The sequence below is a fragment of the Eschrichtius robustus genome, chromosome 11, assembly GCF_028021215.1.
Source record: "Eschrichtius robustus isolate mEscRob2 chromosome 11, mEscRob2.pri, whole genome shotgun sequence".
NCBI lineage: Eukaryota > Metazoa > Chordata > Mammalia > Artiodactyla > Eschrichtiidae > Eschrichtius > Eschrichtius robustus.
Window position 1 is genome coordinate 61,725,070 of NC_090834.1, and position 18,411 is coordinate 61,743,480.

An 18,411-nucleotide genomic window follows, 5' to 3' on the forward strand; every position below is an offset into this window, starting at 1 on the left:
CCTTGGTTTATGGATTTTTCTTTTAAGTGTATGGCTCTGCCATTTCCGGTCTTATATGCCATAATTTTAATATCCTTATTAGGGATATATTATTACCAAATTGGTGTGGTCTTTGGTGTATTCATTCGACAAAGAATTTAGAATAGTTTACAATAGTAACTTAATAAAATAATATAAAAAAGAAAGTTATTCAGTACTAATGAAAATGGAATAATATATGACTTTCTACTTGCTGTAGGTGAGCTACAAATTTACTTCGGAATTTCCTAGAAACCTAGGAGAGAAGGATGACTTTTAAAAGGAGAAAACAAGGGAGTTCCCTGGAGGTCCAGTGGTTAGGACTCGGCGCTTTCATTGCGGTGGGCCCGGGTTCGATCCCTGGTTGGGGAACTAAGATCCCTCAAGCTGCACGGAGCGGACAAAAAAAAAAAAAAAAAAAATATATATATATATATGTATATATATGTATATATATATATATACACATATATATACACACACACACACACACGTTTATATATGTTTATGTATATGTGTATATGTATATATAATATGTGTTTATATATATATATATAAATGTGCAAGCTATAGTTTAAAGTAGTATAGGGTAAGTTCCCAGAGGTGGGATTAATCTGCACTTCTGTGATTATAGGAGCTCCGAGGAGGGGGAGGCCACTTTTGGCTGGGGTAACCAGGAAAGACTTCTCAGCAGAGCAGTGGGTATGTTGGGAGTCCAGCAGGTAGACGTGTCTGGCTGGGATGGGGACTTCGTGTAGGAGCCCAGGCCATCCAAACACATAGGTATTCAGACACTCCTGTTGCAGGATAGGTTTCAACCTCTTCCCCCTTTTCAGGACTCAGAGGCTCCTCATTTCTCTATACCAGTTGCATCTTCTGCCAAGGCCCTCCTTTGTGGTCTGGTTTACCCCCGTTTCCCAGGATAGATATACTCGAAGAAGCTACTTTTACCTCCTATATGTTCAAACATGCTTGCTCTTCTTTCTTTTTTTTTTTTTTTCCTGAAATGACTTTTTCCCCAGCTTACATGTTTTTTGCATGTTTCAGGCCCTTCTCACTGGAAAAAGGAGAGCTGGTGATACATTTGTGAGCTCCTGATATATTTGTTAATGGTGTAAAAAAAAGTGCTTTGGCATGTAGAGGTAATAACATACTTCTTAAGTATGTTAATAATAAATTAAGGTTAGGAAGTTTCCATATTAAAGAAAATCAATAGATTAGTCTCAGCAAAAAGTACCTTAATTTTAAAGTGGATAAACCAGGGATATCAAAATTGAAAAAAATTTGGTTTTAGACAACATCATACTAGATAAGTTTTTTGATGAATTACATTACATTACAGAATGTCTTTACTTAGTACCTGACATATTGTAGATATTCAGTAAATTTTTTTTTTAAATTTTCGTTTTTGGCTGCATTGGGTGGGTCTTCATTGCTGTGCACGGGCTTTCTCTAATAGTGGTGAGCGGGGGCTACTCTTGGTTGCAGTGCGCTGGCCTTTCATTGCAGTGGCTTCTCTTGTTGCAGAGCACGGGCTCTAGGCGCACGGGCTTCAGTAGTTGTGGCACGCAGGCTCAGTAGTTGTGGCTCACGGGCTCTAGAGCGCAGGTTCAGTAGTTGTGGCGCACGGGCTTAGTTGCTCCGTGGCATGTGGGATCTTCCCGGACCAGGGCTCAAACCCCAGTGCCCTGCATTGGCAGGCGGATTCTTAACCACTGCGCCACCAGGGAAGCCCAGTAAATGTTTGTTGAATTGTATTACTTAAAAAAAAAAACACAAAAAACAAAAAACTTTTTATTTTGAAATAAATGTAGACTAGCTGGAAGTTACAAAACTAGACAGAGTCCTGTGTAACCTTCCAACTTTCCCCGGTGGTGACATCTTATATAATGAAGAGAATGTCAAAACCAGGTAATTGACATTGATGCAATATATTTACTAGACTACAGACCTCATTCATTCATTTTACCATTTTTTTTACATGCATTGCTTTGTGTGTTTGTGTGTGTGTGTATAGGTCTATCTCATGTATAGACTTGTGTAACAGCTGCCGCAGTCAAGATACAGAGCTGTTCTATCACCGGAAAGGAACTCCTCGTACTGCCCCCTTTATATTTGCGCACAAACCTCCTTCTCTCCCCCAGCCTATTCCTATTGCTGTCCTCTGGCAACCACTAATGTGTTCTTCATCTGTAAACTAGTTTTGTAATTTTGAGAATGATATATAAATGGAATCATATAGTGTATAACCTTATGAGATTGACATCAGTAATCATAATGCCCTTGAGAGTCATCTAGATTGTTTTGTGTATCATATTATATTGTCCTTTTTTGCTGAATAGAATTCCATTGTATGGATGTACCGGCTTTTATTTAACCATTCACCTGTTGAAGGACATTTGGGTTGTTTCCAGGCTTTTGCTATTACAAATAAAGCTGTTGTGAGCATTTGTATACAGGCTTTTGTGTTTTTATTTCTCTGGGATAAATGCCGAAGAGTGCGATTGCTGGGTTGTAGAGTAAGTGCATGTTTTGTTTTATAAGAAACTGCCAAACTGTTTTCTACGGTGGCTGTGCAATTTTACATTCCCACCAGCAGTGTATGAGAAACCCAGTTTCTCTGCATCCTTGCCAGCATTTAGTATTATCATTGTGTTTTATTTCAGCTATTTTAATAGATATGCAGTACTTCTTTCAGTTTTTCTTTGATTAAAGATACATTTGTCTTTAGCACATGGTGGGTTGATAGCCTTAAGACTAGCTTTTCAGATTTGCTGTTTGTACCCATTGCACTTAATTTTTTTTTTTTTTTTAAATGTACTTTACTTTTTTTTTTGGCCATGCGTCGCGGCTTGCGGGATCCAGGGATTGAACCCAGGCCCCCTGCAGTGGAAGCTTGGAGTCCTAACCACTGGACAGCCAGGGAATTCCCAATGCTTTACATTTTTTAAAAAATGTAGGCCTACAAGGCTATTTAAAACTTTTTCCAGTATTTTAGTTTTCTCTTTGTCTCTACCTGTATCCTGGATCCCAGCAACAAGAGTATTAGCAAAAGTGCCTCTGCTGGGCTTTCCTGAGTGAGACTAATTCTATGGATACAGCCACCTGGACTTATTTAATGTTAGTGTAGTGCAATTGAGAATTTTGTTTATATTCTCATTTGCGGCAGCTCCCTAGAGATCTTGTTTTCTTTCCTGATGAGAATCAAGAAATGCCTTCTGTCTGTTGCTATAATTTGGCCATGGGAAGAAAAGGCAATAACTCAGTTTTGGGGATGTGTTTGTAAGGGGAGGGTTCTCTTATTGACTGACTGAAGTGAAATTCACATAACATGAAATTAACCATTTTAAAGTGAACAATCCAGTGGCATTTAGTACATTCACAATGTTGACAACTATATCTGTCTAGTTCCAAAACATTTTCATCACCTCAAACAGAAATCCTGTACCCATTAAGTAGTCATTCCCCATCCTTCCCTTCCCCCAGCCGCTGGCAACCACCAGTCCAATTCTGTCTCAGTGGATTTACCTATTCTGGATACTTCATGTAAATGAAATCATACCATATGTGGCCTTTTGTGTCTGGCTTCTTTCACTTAAGATAGTGTTTTTGAGGTTCATCCACATTGTAGCATGTATCAGTGCTTCATTCCTTTTTATAGTTGAATAATGTTACACTGAATGGATATGTCACATTTTGTTTATCCATTCTCCTGTTGATGGACATTTAGGTTGGTTCTACCTTTTGATTATTGTGAGTAGTACTGCTGTGAACATGTGGGTACATGTATTGTTTGAGTACCTATTTTCAATTCTTTGGGGTCTATATCTAGGAGTAGAATTGCTGGGTCATACAATAATTTCTTAAGTTGTTGAGCTGCCAAACTGTTTTTCCTAACAGTTGCACCATTTAACATTCCCACCAGCAATGTATGAGGGTTTAGATTTTTCCACATCCTTGCCAACACATTTTATATTCTCCTTTTTTTTTTTTTAATGACCATTTTAGTGGGTGTGACGTGGTATCTCATGGTTTTAATTTGTATTTTCTTATTAGGTTTTTTTCTTTTTTCTTTTTTTTTGGCCGGGCTATGCGGCATGCGGGATCTTAGTTCCCCAACCAGGGATCGAATCTGTGCCCCATACAGTGGAAGCATGGAGTCTTAACCACTGGACTGCCAGGGAAGTCCTGCATTTTCTTATTGACTAATGATGTTAAGCATCTTTTCATGTGCTTGTTGGCCATTTATATATCTTTAGAGAAATAACTATTCAAGTTCTTAATCCATTTTTAAATTGGGTTTGCATTTTGGTTGTTGAATTGTAAGCATTCTTTATATATTCTGGATACCAGATCTTTGTCAGATATATGATTTCCAAATATTTTCTCCCATTCTGTAGGTTGTCATTTCACTTTTTTTTTTTTTTAAATTTTATTTATTTATTTATTTATCTATGGCTGTGTTGGGTCTTCGTTTCTGTGCGAGGGCTTTCTCTAGTTGCGGCAAGCGGGAGCCACTCTTCATCACGGTGCGCGGGCCTCTCACCATCGCGGCCTCTCTTGTTGCGGAGCACAGGCTCCAGACACGCAGGCTCAGCAGTTGTGGCTCACGGGCCCAGTTGCTCCGCGGCATGTGGGATCCTCCCAGACCAGGGCTCGAACCCGTGTCCCCTGCATTGGCAGGCAGACTCTCAACCACTGCGCCACCAGGGAAGCCCCACTTTCTTGATCATATCCTTTTTTGCACAAAAGTTTTTAAATTTAATGAAGTCCAGTTTATCCATTTCTTTTGTTGCTCATGCTTTTGGTGTCATATCTAAGATCCATTGCCAAATCTAGGGTCATGAAGATTTACCCCTGTGTTTTCTTCTAAGAGTTTTATGGTTTTGGCTCTTATATTAGGTCACTGATCTATTTTGAATTAATTTTTATATATGGTATGAGGTAAGGGTCTAGCTTTATTCATTTGCATGTAAATATGCAGTTGTCCTGGCACCATTTGTTGAAGACACTAGTCTTTCTCCATTGATTGATCTTGACACGCTTGCCAAAAATCAGGTGGCCATAGATGTATGGGTTTACTTCTGGACTCAATTCTATTCCATTGATCTATATGTTTCCCCTTACACCAGTACCATGCTGTTTTGCTTACTGTAGTTTTATAGTCAATTTTGAAATTGAGACTTAGAGTTCTCCAACTTTCTTCTTCCTTTTCAAGATTGTTTTGGCTATTTGGAGCTCCTTGTAATTCCTTATGAATTTGAGCATTGGCTCTTCCATTTCTACAAAAAAAGGCTGTTGAAATTTTGTTTTTAATTTTTTTTTTTTAAATAATTAAAAAAAAATTTTTTGGCCACGCTGCGCAGCATGTGGGATCTTATAGTTCCCTGACCAGGGATAGAACCCACGTCCCCTGCATTGGAAGCATGGAGTCTTAACCACTGGATTGCCAGGGAAGTCCCAAGGCTTTTGGAATTTTGATAGAGATTGCATTGAATTTGTAAATCTCTTTGGGTAATATTGACATCTTAACAGTGTTAAGTCTTCCAGTCCGTGAACATGGGATGTCTTTTCAGTAATAACTCAATTTTAAGGTCTTCACTTTTCCAGCCTCCCCTGTGAATCACGTTTTGAAAGAAGAATCCACCTTCTTTAATAATGTGGAAAATCCACTTTTTGGAGTCTTGGAGATTTACAGACATTCATGAAGCATCAAGTTCATACCCCTTCTTAGTTTTTAGTTAAAACTGCTTAATCTAATAATCTTAGTGGTTCACTATCCTCAGTGGCATATACTGGAAATACCTTGAATTTTGTAATCAGATAGATCTGGGCTCCAATCTTGGCTCAGATTGTATAACATTGTGCAGTACAGATACTGTGGTGAGCAAAAATAGATTATAGTTCCCATAAACTTATGGAGCTTACAGTCTAGTGGATGAGACATTGATCAAATGATCATACACACACAATGTATAAAACTATAACTGAGGTAAGTACTACCAATTAGTGCTTTGTGTTGCTCTGGGTAAATATCATATGGGAATCTGACCTAGTCTGGAAGTTCTGTGAAGACTTCTCTAAGGAAGTGATATTGGATGTGAAGTCTGAAGGATGAGTTGGAGTTTTTTAGGAAAAAACAAGGTGGGGATGGTGAGTAGAGTCTTCTAGGTAAAGGGAACAGCATATATAAAGCCTCTGTGACAGAAAAGAGCTTGGTGTATTTGAGAAAATGAAATAAGGATTGCCTATCTACAAAGTATAGAGCTAGAGGGGGGACATAAATAAAAAACATACAGGACCTGATGTTTTTCTTTGTTTTTTTGTGTTTGTTTGGTTTTTGGTTTTGGCTGCGCCACGCAGCATGCAGGATCTTAGTTCCCTGACCAGGGATTGAACCCATGCCTCCTGCAGTGGAAGTGCAGCATCTTAACCACTGGACCGCCAGGGAAGTCCCTGATGTTCTTCTTTATACTAAGAATAAGTGGAAGCCATTAAAGGGTGTTTTTAAAAAAGTTATTATAAAATATTGGCTATATTCCATGTGCTGTACAATACATCCTTGTAGCTTATTTATTTTATACATAGTAGTTTGTACCTCTCAATCCCCTACTCTTATCTTACCCCTCCCCGTTTCTGTCTCCCCAGTGGTAACCACTAGTTTGTTCTCTATATCTGTGAGTCTGTTTCTGTTTTGTTATATTCAGTTGTTTGTTTTATTTTTTAGATCCCACATATAAGTGATAACATTCAGTATTTGTCTTTCTCTGTCTGACTTATTTCACTAAGCATAATGCCTTTCACATCCATCCATGTTGCTGCAAATGGCATAATTCTTTTTTATGGCTGAGTAGTATTCCATTGTGTGTATATGTATGTGTGTGTGTATGTATATATATATATATATATATATATATATCTATATCTCACATCTTCTTTATCCATTCCTCTATTGATGGACACTTAGGTTGCTTTCATATTTTGGCAGTTGTAGATAATGCTGCTGTGAACGTTGGAGTGCATGAATCTTATCAAATTAGTGTTTCTGTTTTTTCAGATATATACCCAGGAGTGGAATTGCTGGATCACATGGTACTTCTATTTTTAGTTTTTGGAGGAACCTCCATACTGTTTTCCACAGTGGCTGCACCAATTTACATTCCCACGAACAGTGTACCAGCGTTCCCCTTTCTCCACATCCTTGCCAACGTTTGTTGTTTGTGGTCTTTTTATGATAGCTATTCTGATAGATGTGAGGTGATATCTCACTGTGGTTTTGATTGCATTTCTCTAATGATTAGCGATGCTGAGCATCTTTTCATGTCTGTTCAGTTCTTTTGCCCATTTTTAAGTCAGGTTTTTTTTCTGATATTGAATTGTTATCAGCTGTTTATATATTTTGGATACTAACCCCTTATTGTTTATATCATTTGCAAATATTTTCTCCCATTCAGTAGGTTGTCTTTTCATTTTGTTGATGGTTCCCTTTGCTGTGCAAAAGCTTTTAAGTTTAATTAGGTCACATTAAGGTTTTTTTGCTTTGTTTCCTTTGCCTTAGGAGGCAGATCCAAAAAAATATTTCTCCAATTTATGTCAAAGAGTGTTCTGCCTATGTTTTCTTCTAGGAGTCTTCTGGCCTTACATTTAGGTCTTTAATCCATTTTGAGTTTATTTTTGTAAATACATAGTGTGAGAAAATGTCCTAATTTTATTCTTTTACATGTAGCTGTCAATTTTCCCAGCACCACTTATTGAAGAGACTGTCTTTCCCCCATTGTATATTCTTGCCTCCTTTGTCATAGATTAGTTGACCATAGTGTGTTGGTTTATTTCTGGGTTCTCTATTCTGTTCCTTTGAGCTATGTGTCTTTTTTTGTACCAGTACTGTACTGTTTTGATGACTGTAGCTTTATAGTATAGTCTGAAGCTGGAGCGTGTGATACTTCCACCTCTCTTCTTCTTTCTCAAGATTGCTTTGGCTATTCGGAATCTTTTATGTTTCCATATGAATTTTTGAATTATTTTTTCTAGTTCTGTGAATAATGCCATTGGTATTTTGATAGGGATTTCATTGAATCTGTAGAGTGCCTTGGATAGTATGGTCATTTTAACAATATTAATTCTTCCAATCCATGAACACGGTTTCTTTCTTTGTGTTGTCTTCAGTTTCTTTCATCTGTGTCTTATAGTTTTCCGAGTACAGGTCTTTTACCTCCTTAGTGAGATTTATTTATAAGTATTTTATTCTTTTTGATGTGAAGGTAAATGGGATTGTTACTTTAATTTCTCTTTCTGATAATTCATTGTTGTATATTAGTTTTGTATCCTGCAACTTTACCAAATTTGTTGATGCACTCTAGTAGTTTTTTGGTGCTGTCTTTGGGATATTTTCTATGTATGGTATCATGTCATCTGCAGGCAGTGACAGTTTTACTCCTTCCTTTCCAATTTGGATTCCTTTTATTATTTTTCTTGTCTGGTGGCTGTGTCTAGATCTTCACATTAAAGGGTTTTATGCAAGGGAGAATTGCAAGATCTGAACTTGGAAAACAGCACTATGACTGAGATGTAGAGAAAAGATTATAGAGGAGTATCAGTCAGTGCAGGGATGCTCTTGCACAGATATGGTCCATGTAAGAGACCAGATGGTAGGTTGGATGAGGAGGATGGTAGGCAGAGATGAGGAGAAATGTAAGAGATGTATTTAGTAGGTTGAATTGCTAGAACTGTGTGATGGATTATATATTGGGGATAAAGGAGAAGGAAGTGATAAGGATGGCTCCCAGTGCCTGGCTTAATCACTAGGAGGTAGATGGTAGTACCTTTCACTGAAATGAGGACACTGGAAAGGGACTGGCTTGGGAATGGAGTATTATGAATTCAGTTTTGGACATGTTGAATTTGAGGTGACTTTAAGACATCCAAGGGATGATGTTGAATAGGCAGCTAGATAAATGTGCCTGGAACTTAGAGAAGGGTAAGGGCCAGAGGAAAATTGGTTGTATGTTTGGCAGTTAGATGGTAAGTAAAGCCATGGACGTGGATTAGATTGTCTAGGGAGAGAGAATAGAGTGAGAAAAGAATAGAGAATAGTATAGTCTTTAACATTTAACCACTGGGCAGAAGAGGATAACCTTGGAAAGCAGGCAGAGATGGGGCAGATAGAGAGGTGGGAGGAAAATTAGGAGAATGTAATGTTCAGAAGCCAAGGGTTTCAATTAGGAGGAAATGAACAACAGTGCTAAATGATGCTGAGAAATCAAATAAAAATAAGGACTGTTCATTGGATTTATCAGTGTGAAGGTCATTCATAACTTCAGTGAAATATGGTGAAGTGATTAATGGGGGATTGTTTAGCTAATAACCTGTTTCATTGAAAAATAGAATGTTAACCTAGAAGGAAGGTCATCTAGTATAGTGAATTAAAAAAAAAATTTTTTTTTGAGCTCTAGAACCCTTTTTCTACCAATTATTACATGAGGTTCAATACAAAGAGATCGAATGAGAGCTATTCTAGTTTAAGTGGGATTTAAAACACTACTCCTTTGTATCCCCCTTCTATTTACTTCTGGTCCTGGATACCTTTTCATAACCCTTAATTCTCTGAAGACCAGTTTGAAAACACTTATCTAGGTGGTCTCTTATTACTAAAGGGGAAACTGAGGGTTGGGGAGAGGTAGTCCCTTTAAGTTTAGAACTAGTATTAGTATAGTACTTTTACTAAAACTAGAGACTCTAGATCCTCTTCCAGAGCATGCTCCACAGACTCTGGACTCTAGCGGAATGTCTGTTCTCTTTTCCCCAGGCCAGCAGTTCTGACCCCTTGAGTCTTCAGGGTCCCTGTGACATGAAGAAAACGTACTAAGAGGGGTCTGGAGGCAGCCTGCTTCCCTCATTGTTTCATATTTGTGTCCTTGAGGTGATGGGCACTGTGGTGGTTGTGTGTTTGCCAACTTTCATTACAACTCAAAGAATTAATTTGTCAAGTGGTCATGGTAATCCCTTGCCTCTTGCCAGTGAATGACTTAGGAACGAGTATGTGCCCAAAGTCTGGCCAGGGAGACATGACAGGAATGCTACTAGAAACTTTTGAGAAAGGTTCTTGGCTTAAAAAAAACAAACAGAAAAAGATACCTGAAATGTGACCTTTTTTTCTGGTGGATATTTTCTGCTACTTAATTTTTTAGAATAAACTGAGTCAGTTCGGTCAAATGGAGATTTTTTTTTTAAGTGAATTTAAAAATTCTTTTATTTTATTTATTTATTTTGGTTGCGCCGGATCATAGTTGCAGCTCGTGGGCTCCTTAGTTGCGGCTCGCCAGCTGCTTAGTTTTGGCATGTTGGCTCCTTATTTGCGGCTGGTGGGCTCCTTAGTTGCGGCCGGTAGGCTCCTTATTTGCAGCTTGTGAGCTCCTTAGTTGTGGCATGCAAACTGTTAGTCGCGGCATGCATGTGGGATCTAGTTCCCTGACGAGGGATGGAACCCATGTCCCCTGCATTGGAAGGCAGATTCTTAACCACTGTGCTACCAGGGAAGTCCTGGTCAAATGGAGATATTAATACTTATCTCTCAGAGTTGCTGTAGGAGTAAATTATTTAATGCATTTGGAAATCTCTGAGAACTGTTTGTTCATTGGATAGTATTGTAGATCACCCAGTAAAGCTAGGTAGAGGAATGGGCCACAGGATTGGAATGTTTTTAAAGTATATGGAGGAATAAAAGATCTTATTTAAATTACCCTTGAACTTGGTGGTGCTGGGAGTGGGAGAGGATGAGGGAAACCGGCCAGAAGGAGACTGGAACTGGTAATGATTTCTAGGGCTGGTTTTGGGGAGGAAAGGGAGTGAGGGTTATTAATCAGTGAAGCATTGTTAAGCAGTAGCAATATCTTGGGCAGTGCCAGTGGAGTGTTTTTGTTCTCCTGGAGGAAACACTGTAAATAAATGTCCTAAGTGTCTTTGTCCTGCTTGGTCAGTTTGGGGTCTGAAAGACCTGTGGTGAGCCACTCCTCTTTTCTCCTATAGTGGCTCAGTGTTGAGAGCATCCCCATCTCTGGCCACTGGGGATTACCTAGAAAAGTACTTGGTAATGACTCAATCTAGGTACTCCTAGCTGGTAACTTCTAGCAGAGCTGGAGGGGAGGACAGGTCAGGGGCCTAGGCCCCGGTTCTAACACAGGAGAGGTACCTGCTTGGGAAGAAGGTAATGTTTTTGTTGTTGTTGTTGTTGTTTGGTTTTTTTTTTTTTTTTTTTTTGAGACAACAGTTGATCACTCCTCAAGGGTTTTGGAATCGGATTGACCTAGATTGAAATTGCATCTTTACCATTTATATCATCCTAGACAAGTCAGTATGAAAACAAAATTGTAACGTTTACCTTTCAGGGTTACTGTTATGATTAGAGATAATGTTTATAAAGCTCCAACCATAGGGCCCCATGCATATTAGGTGTTCAAGTAAATGATAGTTGTTTTCCTGTTACTAACAATTAACAAGGTTAAGTCAATGAGACTGCTTTCATTAACACATCTCTCAGATTACCCATGGATTTGCTTGTTTGTGGCCCCTTGGGGGTTCTATGCTTAGTATTTGTTTTAATTAGGACTCAATTGCATGTAAAATTACTAAATTGGATGTGGATGGAAATGGCAATTGAAGGGAGGGATGGGGGAGACATTGCTGTTTTCCTTTGGCTCCAAGCTCCTAAGGGTTGGCCTTAGTCTTCAGAGTTTTACTTCTTTATCCTTTTTTCCATTTCTTTTATTTTCCCCATATTTTATCCTTAAGTAACTTTTTTTTGCATTTTGTAATTTTTGAAAAATTGTGGTGAAATATTTATATACACATGTAAAATTTACCGTTTTAACCATTTTAAAGTGTACAATTCAGTGACATGTAAGTACTTTCACATTGTTATGCAACCATCCTACCATCTATCTCCAGAACATTTTTCCTGTTGCACAACTGAAACTCATTAAACAGTAACTCCCCATTTTCCTCTCCTTCCAGCCCTCAGCAACAACTATTCTACTTTCTGTCACTGTGGAATCATACAGTTTCTGTCATTTTATGAGTGGCTTTCACTTAGCATAATGTCTTCAAGGTTCATCCATGTTGTATCATGTGTCAGAATTTCCTTCCTTTTTAGGGCTGAATAATATTCCATTATATGGTATATACCATTAAAAAAAATCTATTCATCTGTCAGTGAACACTTAGATTGCCTCTACCTTTTGACTATTGTGAATTTCCCATTGCTTGCCTGCTTATTTATTTATCTATCTATCTGTTTTCGGCTGCATGGGGTCTTTGTTGCTGCACATGGGCTTTCTCTAGTTGCGGCGAGTGGGGACTCCTCTTCAGTGTGGTGTGTGGGCTTCTCATTGCAGTGGCTTCTCTTGTTGTGGAGCACGGGCTCTAGGAGAGCAGGCTTCAGTAGTTGTGGCATGTGGGCTCAGTAGTTGTGGCACACGGGCTTAGTTGCTCCGTAGCATGTGGGATCTTCCCAGACCAGGGATTGAACCAATGCGCCCTGCATTGGCAGGTGGATTCTTAACCACTGCGCCACCAGGGAAGTACCCCCATTGCTTTTTTTTTTTTTTTTTTTTTTGTGGCTGTGTTGGGTCTTTGCTGCTGCGCGCGGGCTTTCTCTAGGTGTGGCGTGCGGGCTTCTCATTGCAGTGGCTTCTCTTGTTGTGGAGCATGGGCTCTAGGTGTGCAGGCTTCAGTAGTTGCAGCGTGCAGGCTCAGTAGTTGTGACTCGCGGGCTCTAGAGTGCAGGCTCAGTAGTTGTGGCGCACGGGTTGAGTTGCTCCGTGGCACGTGGGATCTTCCCGGACCAGGGCTCGAACCCGTGTCCCCTGCATTGGCAGGCAGATTCTTAACCACTGCGCCACCAGGGAAGTCCCCTCATTGCTTTTTAATATAACAGCAAGTCCCCCTCTCTCTTTTTCTTTTTCTTCACAAATATTTATAGAGCACCTTTTTCATGCTCACTGTTTTTAGTATTGGAGACATGGCAGTGAACAAGACAGAGTGTTTGGAGCTTACATTCTGCTGATGAGAATGGGTCCCCCTTTGGAAGTCTTGGAGGGGCTGGTGCTCTGATTTGCAGAGTTTGTGTCAGGCCAGAGTTTGTATCAATAGTGTGCTACCATCTTGAATGTTGGTGCCCTTAGACCCATTTTTCCTTTGTGTCTCAACTTTGGCACCTTCTCTCAGAGGCCTTATATGAGTCCCCAGGCTGAATTGTTTGCTCGTACTCTGTGCTAACCACCTTTCACTTATCTTTACCATAATGCTACCTAACTGTCTCTTCTGCTGGAGTTATCTCCTACTGGACTGGCACCCTTGTTGATTGGTTCATGTGCAGCTGCTTGGCTATAGTACATCAGGCATTCAGGTCCTTTGGGACAGGCCCCTGATGACTTCTGCAACCATGTCTTTCACCACTGCCCGCCTTGCACTTTGTACTCTAGCAACACTGAAATGAATGTCATTTCCCCAGATAAATTGTTAAATTGTTTCTATTCTCTGGACTGTGCCTTTTTCCTAGAATGCCCTTCTCCCCTTCTTCAGGTTCACGCCTTTTTCCTTTAAATGAGTCGTCTTTCAGAAAGCCTTTGTGGACCCTCTCTAGACTATTTTGCCACATTCTTGTTGCTGGCTTCTGTCATGGTCTTTAAAACACTGTATGGTAATTGACTGGTTTCATGCCATCAAGGAACTCACAGATTTTAGCACTAGGTATTAGCTGGATTTCTGCCATCTTCTTCCAGTCATCAAGCTTCAGCCCTCACCTCACTCATTGAACTTGACTTTGCTGTTGACAGACATTCTGGAATGAAAGTGACCTCCTGGGAATCTGATTGGATTTCCTTCTTTTTTTTTTTTTTTTTAACATCTTTGTTGGAGTATAATTGCTTTACAATGGTGTGTTAGTTTCTGCTTTATAACAAAGTGAATCAGTTATACATATACATATGTTCCCATATCTCTTCCCTCTTGCATCTCCCTCCCTCCCACCCTCCCTATCCCACCCATCTAGGTGATCACAAAGCACCGAGCTGATCTCCTTGTGCTATGCGGCTGCTTCCCTCTTCAATAAGTGGTGCTGGGAAAACTGGACAGGTACATGTAAAAGTATGAAATTAGAACACTCCCTAACACCATACACAAAAATAAACTCAAAATGGATTAAAGACCTAAATGTAAGGCCAGACACTATCAAACTCTTAGAGGAAAACATAGGCAGAACACTCTATGACATAAATCACAGCAAGATCCTTTTTGACCCACCTCCTAGAGAAATGGAAATAAAAACAAAAATAAACAAATGGGACCTAATGAAACTTAAAAGCTTTTGCACAACAAAGGAAACCATAAACAAGACCAAAAGACAACCCTCAGAATAGGAGAAAATATTTGCAAATGAAGCAACTGAGAAAAGATTAATCTCCAAAATTTACAAGCAGCTCATGCAGCTCAATAACAAAAAAACAAACAACCCAATCCAAAAATGGGCAGAAGACCTAAATAGACATTTCTCCAAAGAAGATATACAGATTGCCAACAAACACATGAAAGAATGCTCAACATCATGAATCATTAGAGAAATGCAAATCAAAACTACAATGAGATATCATCTCACACTGGTCAGAATGGCCATCATCAAAATATCTACAAACAGGGCTTCCCTGGTGGCGCAGTGGTTGAGAATCTGCCTGCTAATGCAGGGGACACGGGTTCGAGCCCTGGTCTGGGAAGATCCCACATGCCGCGGAGCAACTGGGCCCGTGAGCCACAACTGCTGAGCCTGCGCGTCTGGAGCCTGTGCCCCGCAACAAGAGAGGCCGCGATAGTGAGAGGCCCGCGCACCGTGATGAAGAGTGGTCCCTGCACCGCGATGAAGAGTGGCCCCCGCTTGCCACAACTAGAGAAAGCCCTCGCACGAAACGAAGACCCAACACAGCTAAAAATAAATAAATAAATAAATAAATAATGTAGCTATTAAAAAAAATTATAAAAAAAAAATCTACAAACAATAAATGTTGGAGAGGGTGTGGAGAAAAGGGAACACTCTTGCACTGTTGGTGGGAATGTAAATTGATACAGCCACTATGGAGAACAGTATGGAGGTTCCTTAAAAAACTAAAAATAGAACTACCATACGACCCAGCAGTCCCACTACTGGGCATATACCCTGAGAAAACCATAATTCAGAAAGAGTCATGGGGCTTCCCTGGTGGCGCAGTGGTTGAGAATCTGCCTGCCAATGCAGGGGACACGGGTTCGAGCCCTGGTCTGGGAGGATCCCACATGCCGCGGAGCGACTAGGCCCGTGAGCCACAATTGCTGAGCCTGCGCGTCTGGAGCCTGTGTTCCGCAACAAGAGAGGCCGCTACAGTCAGAGGCCCGCTCACCGTGATGAAGCGTGGCCCCCGCTTGCCGCAACTAGAGAAAGCCCTCACACAGAAACGAAGACCCAACACAGCCATAAATGAATAAATAAATAAAATTAAAAAAAAAAAAAGTCATGGATTTCCTTCTTATTGCTCTCCCATTGTGTTTCACTCTTGTAGTTTTGTCAGTTCTCACTAGGATTAATGTAATCCTTCTGTATAGAAATAATATGCCTTTTATATTCTTCTCACCTGGCAGAGAGTCCAAAGATCTTGATCAATCCTGATGGCATTTAATATTCTTACTTTTCTTCTGTAAATCTCCTCCACCCTGTGGTTTTTTGAAAAATGCTTATTATGGAAAATTAGAAAACTTGGCAACATCTGCCTATAGCCTATTCTTCCTATATCCTACCATGCAGAAATAAACTTTTAAAATTTTCAGCATTTTTAAAAGTTTTTTTCCTATTTTATATAAAGATCATCTTATATATACTGTTTGTGGAGTGCTTTTTAATTTAATATTAGATTATAAGCATTTTTCAGTGTCAAATTTTTTTGTTCAGCATCTATGACTATGCATTGCATGATGTGATTTATTTACTCATAACCTTATTGTTGGACATCTAGGTTACTTTCTATTTTTGGATATTATAATACTGTGATAAGCATCTTTGTTTGTAAATTTTGGTCTGTATGTTTTGTTAGCTTTATTCAGATAAAAATTTAGGAATACAATAATTGTGATAAAGGTATACTATTTTTAAGGCTCTTGCTACATACTGTCAGGTTGTTCTCCTAGTTCATTGCAGGGACTCAATAAATATAATATTTGTTAAAGGAAAGAATAAATACTCCCCCAAAAGACTGTACCTAGTCATGCTTTCAACAGGAGGGAATGAGTACCTGTAACCCTCATACTGCCTTTCATATTTGACCCTATAAGCACCCTCTGTCCTTATTTGTTCATAGTTAGGGCTTTATTCTCTTGTTAGTTTCAGATTTAGTTGCTTTGTCTATTTTGAGGTCACGTAAAATCAGGTCTTTGCTCCTCCTCTCTCAAAGAAGAGACACTGACTTTCTCCTTATTTGGTCATGTTCCTTCTTCACCCTTCCATCATTCATTGGTAGTATCTTCTGACTCAGCGGTCTCTTCCTGTAACCACGGAGTATGGAAAAACTTGACCAGTCTCATAGGTAATGTTTAAAATACGGAAAGAGAGTAAGCCCTAGTAGAAGAAAATCTAGTACTAGTTTCTGAGAGACCAAAGGGGATTCTTGTTTCTGTCCTAGCTGAGTGATCTTAACCTTTACTCACTCTAGGACTGTTTCTTATCTGTGAGACAAACCTACAAGAATACTTTCCCTATTTACCACATAGGCTTGGTTGGATTAACCAGTTCTTGGTGTGATTAATCAATTCACAATACATTCTTTTTTTTTTTAAAGGAATGTATCAGTGTTGATTTTTATTTCTACACTTATTTACTGGACAGAAAAAAATCATCTCTCTTGATTCGTTTTATACAAGTTAACTTCTAATTTTTTTTTTCACAATACATTCTTATTGAATGGCTGCCGTGTGAAGATTGTGTGATAAATTCAGAGAGGTGTTCCTCTTGTCACAGAACTATGATATCTTCAGTTCATTCATTCAACCAGTCATCCATTATTTATTCAGCTGGTCAGCAGATGTTTATTGAGGTTTTATGCTAAATATTAGGTGGGGAGGAAGACAGCAAATAAGTTGTAATTCAGTGTTGGTAGTAACAACAACAGCAACTAACAGTTAATGATTGCCTACTATGTGCCGGGCACTATTCTAAGCCCTTTACCTATATTAATTCATTTAATTGTCACAATAAACTTTTAAGGTACATGCATAATTACTGTTCTATACAAATTATAGTAAGGTACAAAGGAGAATGTAAAAATAGTTAACCGTTTAGTGAATGCCCACATGAGCCAAATATTCTATAGATAGTTTATGTACATTTTCTTTCATCCTCACCACAACTCTGCAGGTTTAGGTATTATCATTTTACACCTGAGAGAGTAGAGTCTCAGGAAGATTAAGAAATGTGTTAAGTTCATACAGTGTGTAAGAGGTAGAGTTGGAATTGAACCCACTTTAGTCCAGTTCCAAAGCCTTGGTTCTTAAGATTTTATTGGTTCAAGGCAGGAGGGTAGGTAAAGCTCTCTAGGCTAAGGAATTCTGGGATCAAAGATATCAGAGTCCATTGCCTTTTAAGAGAATTGGAGGTAAACTGAAAGATACTTTCTTAAAATTTTGAGATTGTGCCTCCCATTTCCCCATATATACCCACCTTTCCAGGACAGGCTAACTAATCCTCTCATACCAGTGTGAGCATGTAGGTAGTTTTAAAGTACTGTACTTGTGGTTCTTGCTGTTTGTTGATGGCACATGGCAGTTCTGAATGCTTTAGCCAAGTGCCTAATAACTGAAAATGTTATATTCATTCAGGACAGCTGCACCATGTAACCGGATGGGATTTTAAATTGACATGTTCATATTTTTTAAAGCTAATTAAAAAATGTCAATTTGCAACCTGATGTTGCCATGTTAGAATTAAATTGTTTTTTTCTCCAATAAAGAATAGGCAATGTTTCGTTAAACTCCTGTTAAATTGTTCACACTTGTTGCACACTGCACAGATGCGCTCAGCTGGCTGATGTGGTTTTCCAAGATTGTGTGCGGTGAAAAAGAGAAAAATGTACAGTTTTAGTCTGAAGTCCAGAATGGCTATTGAATAAAAAGAGTGAGTGTAATTTTTTAGGGTTTATGTAACTGACTTTAATAGTTGCTTTTGTAGTTGTGCTATATAATTGAATCATGGTGTTACAGCTTTGGGTGGCATAGACTAATGGAGAGAGACCCATTTAAAATAGGTTGTTTTTAAAACTATTTGCATCAGATGGGCCCTGTCTCATCACTTTTTTTTTTTTTTTTTCCATTTTTGAAAAAAAATTG

General features: G+C 39.1%; 1 protein-coding gene across 2 annotated transcripts in view; it reads left to right on the top strand.

Annotated features, from left to right (window-relative positions):
• FAM168A (family with sequence similarity 168 member A) overlaps positions 1 to 18,411 on the top strand; it is a 212,312-nt gene that overhangs the window by 34,391 nt on the left and 159,510 nt on the right. The window lies entirely within an intron of this gene.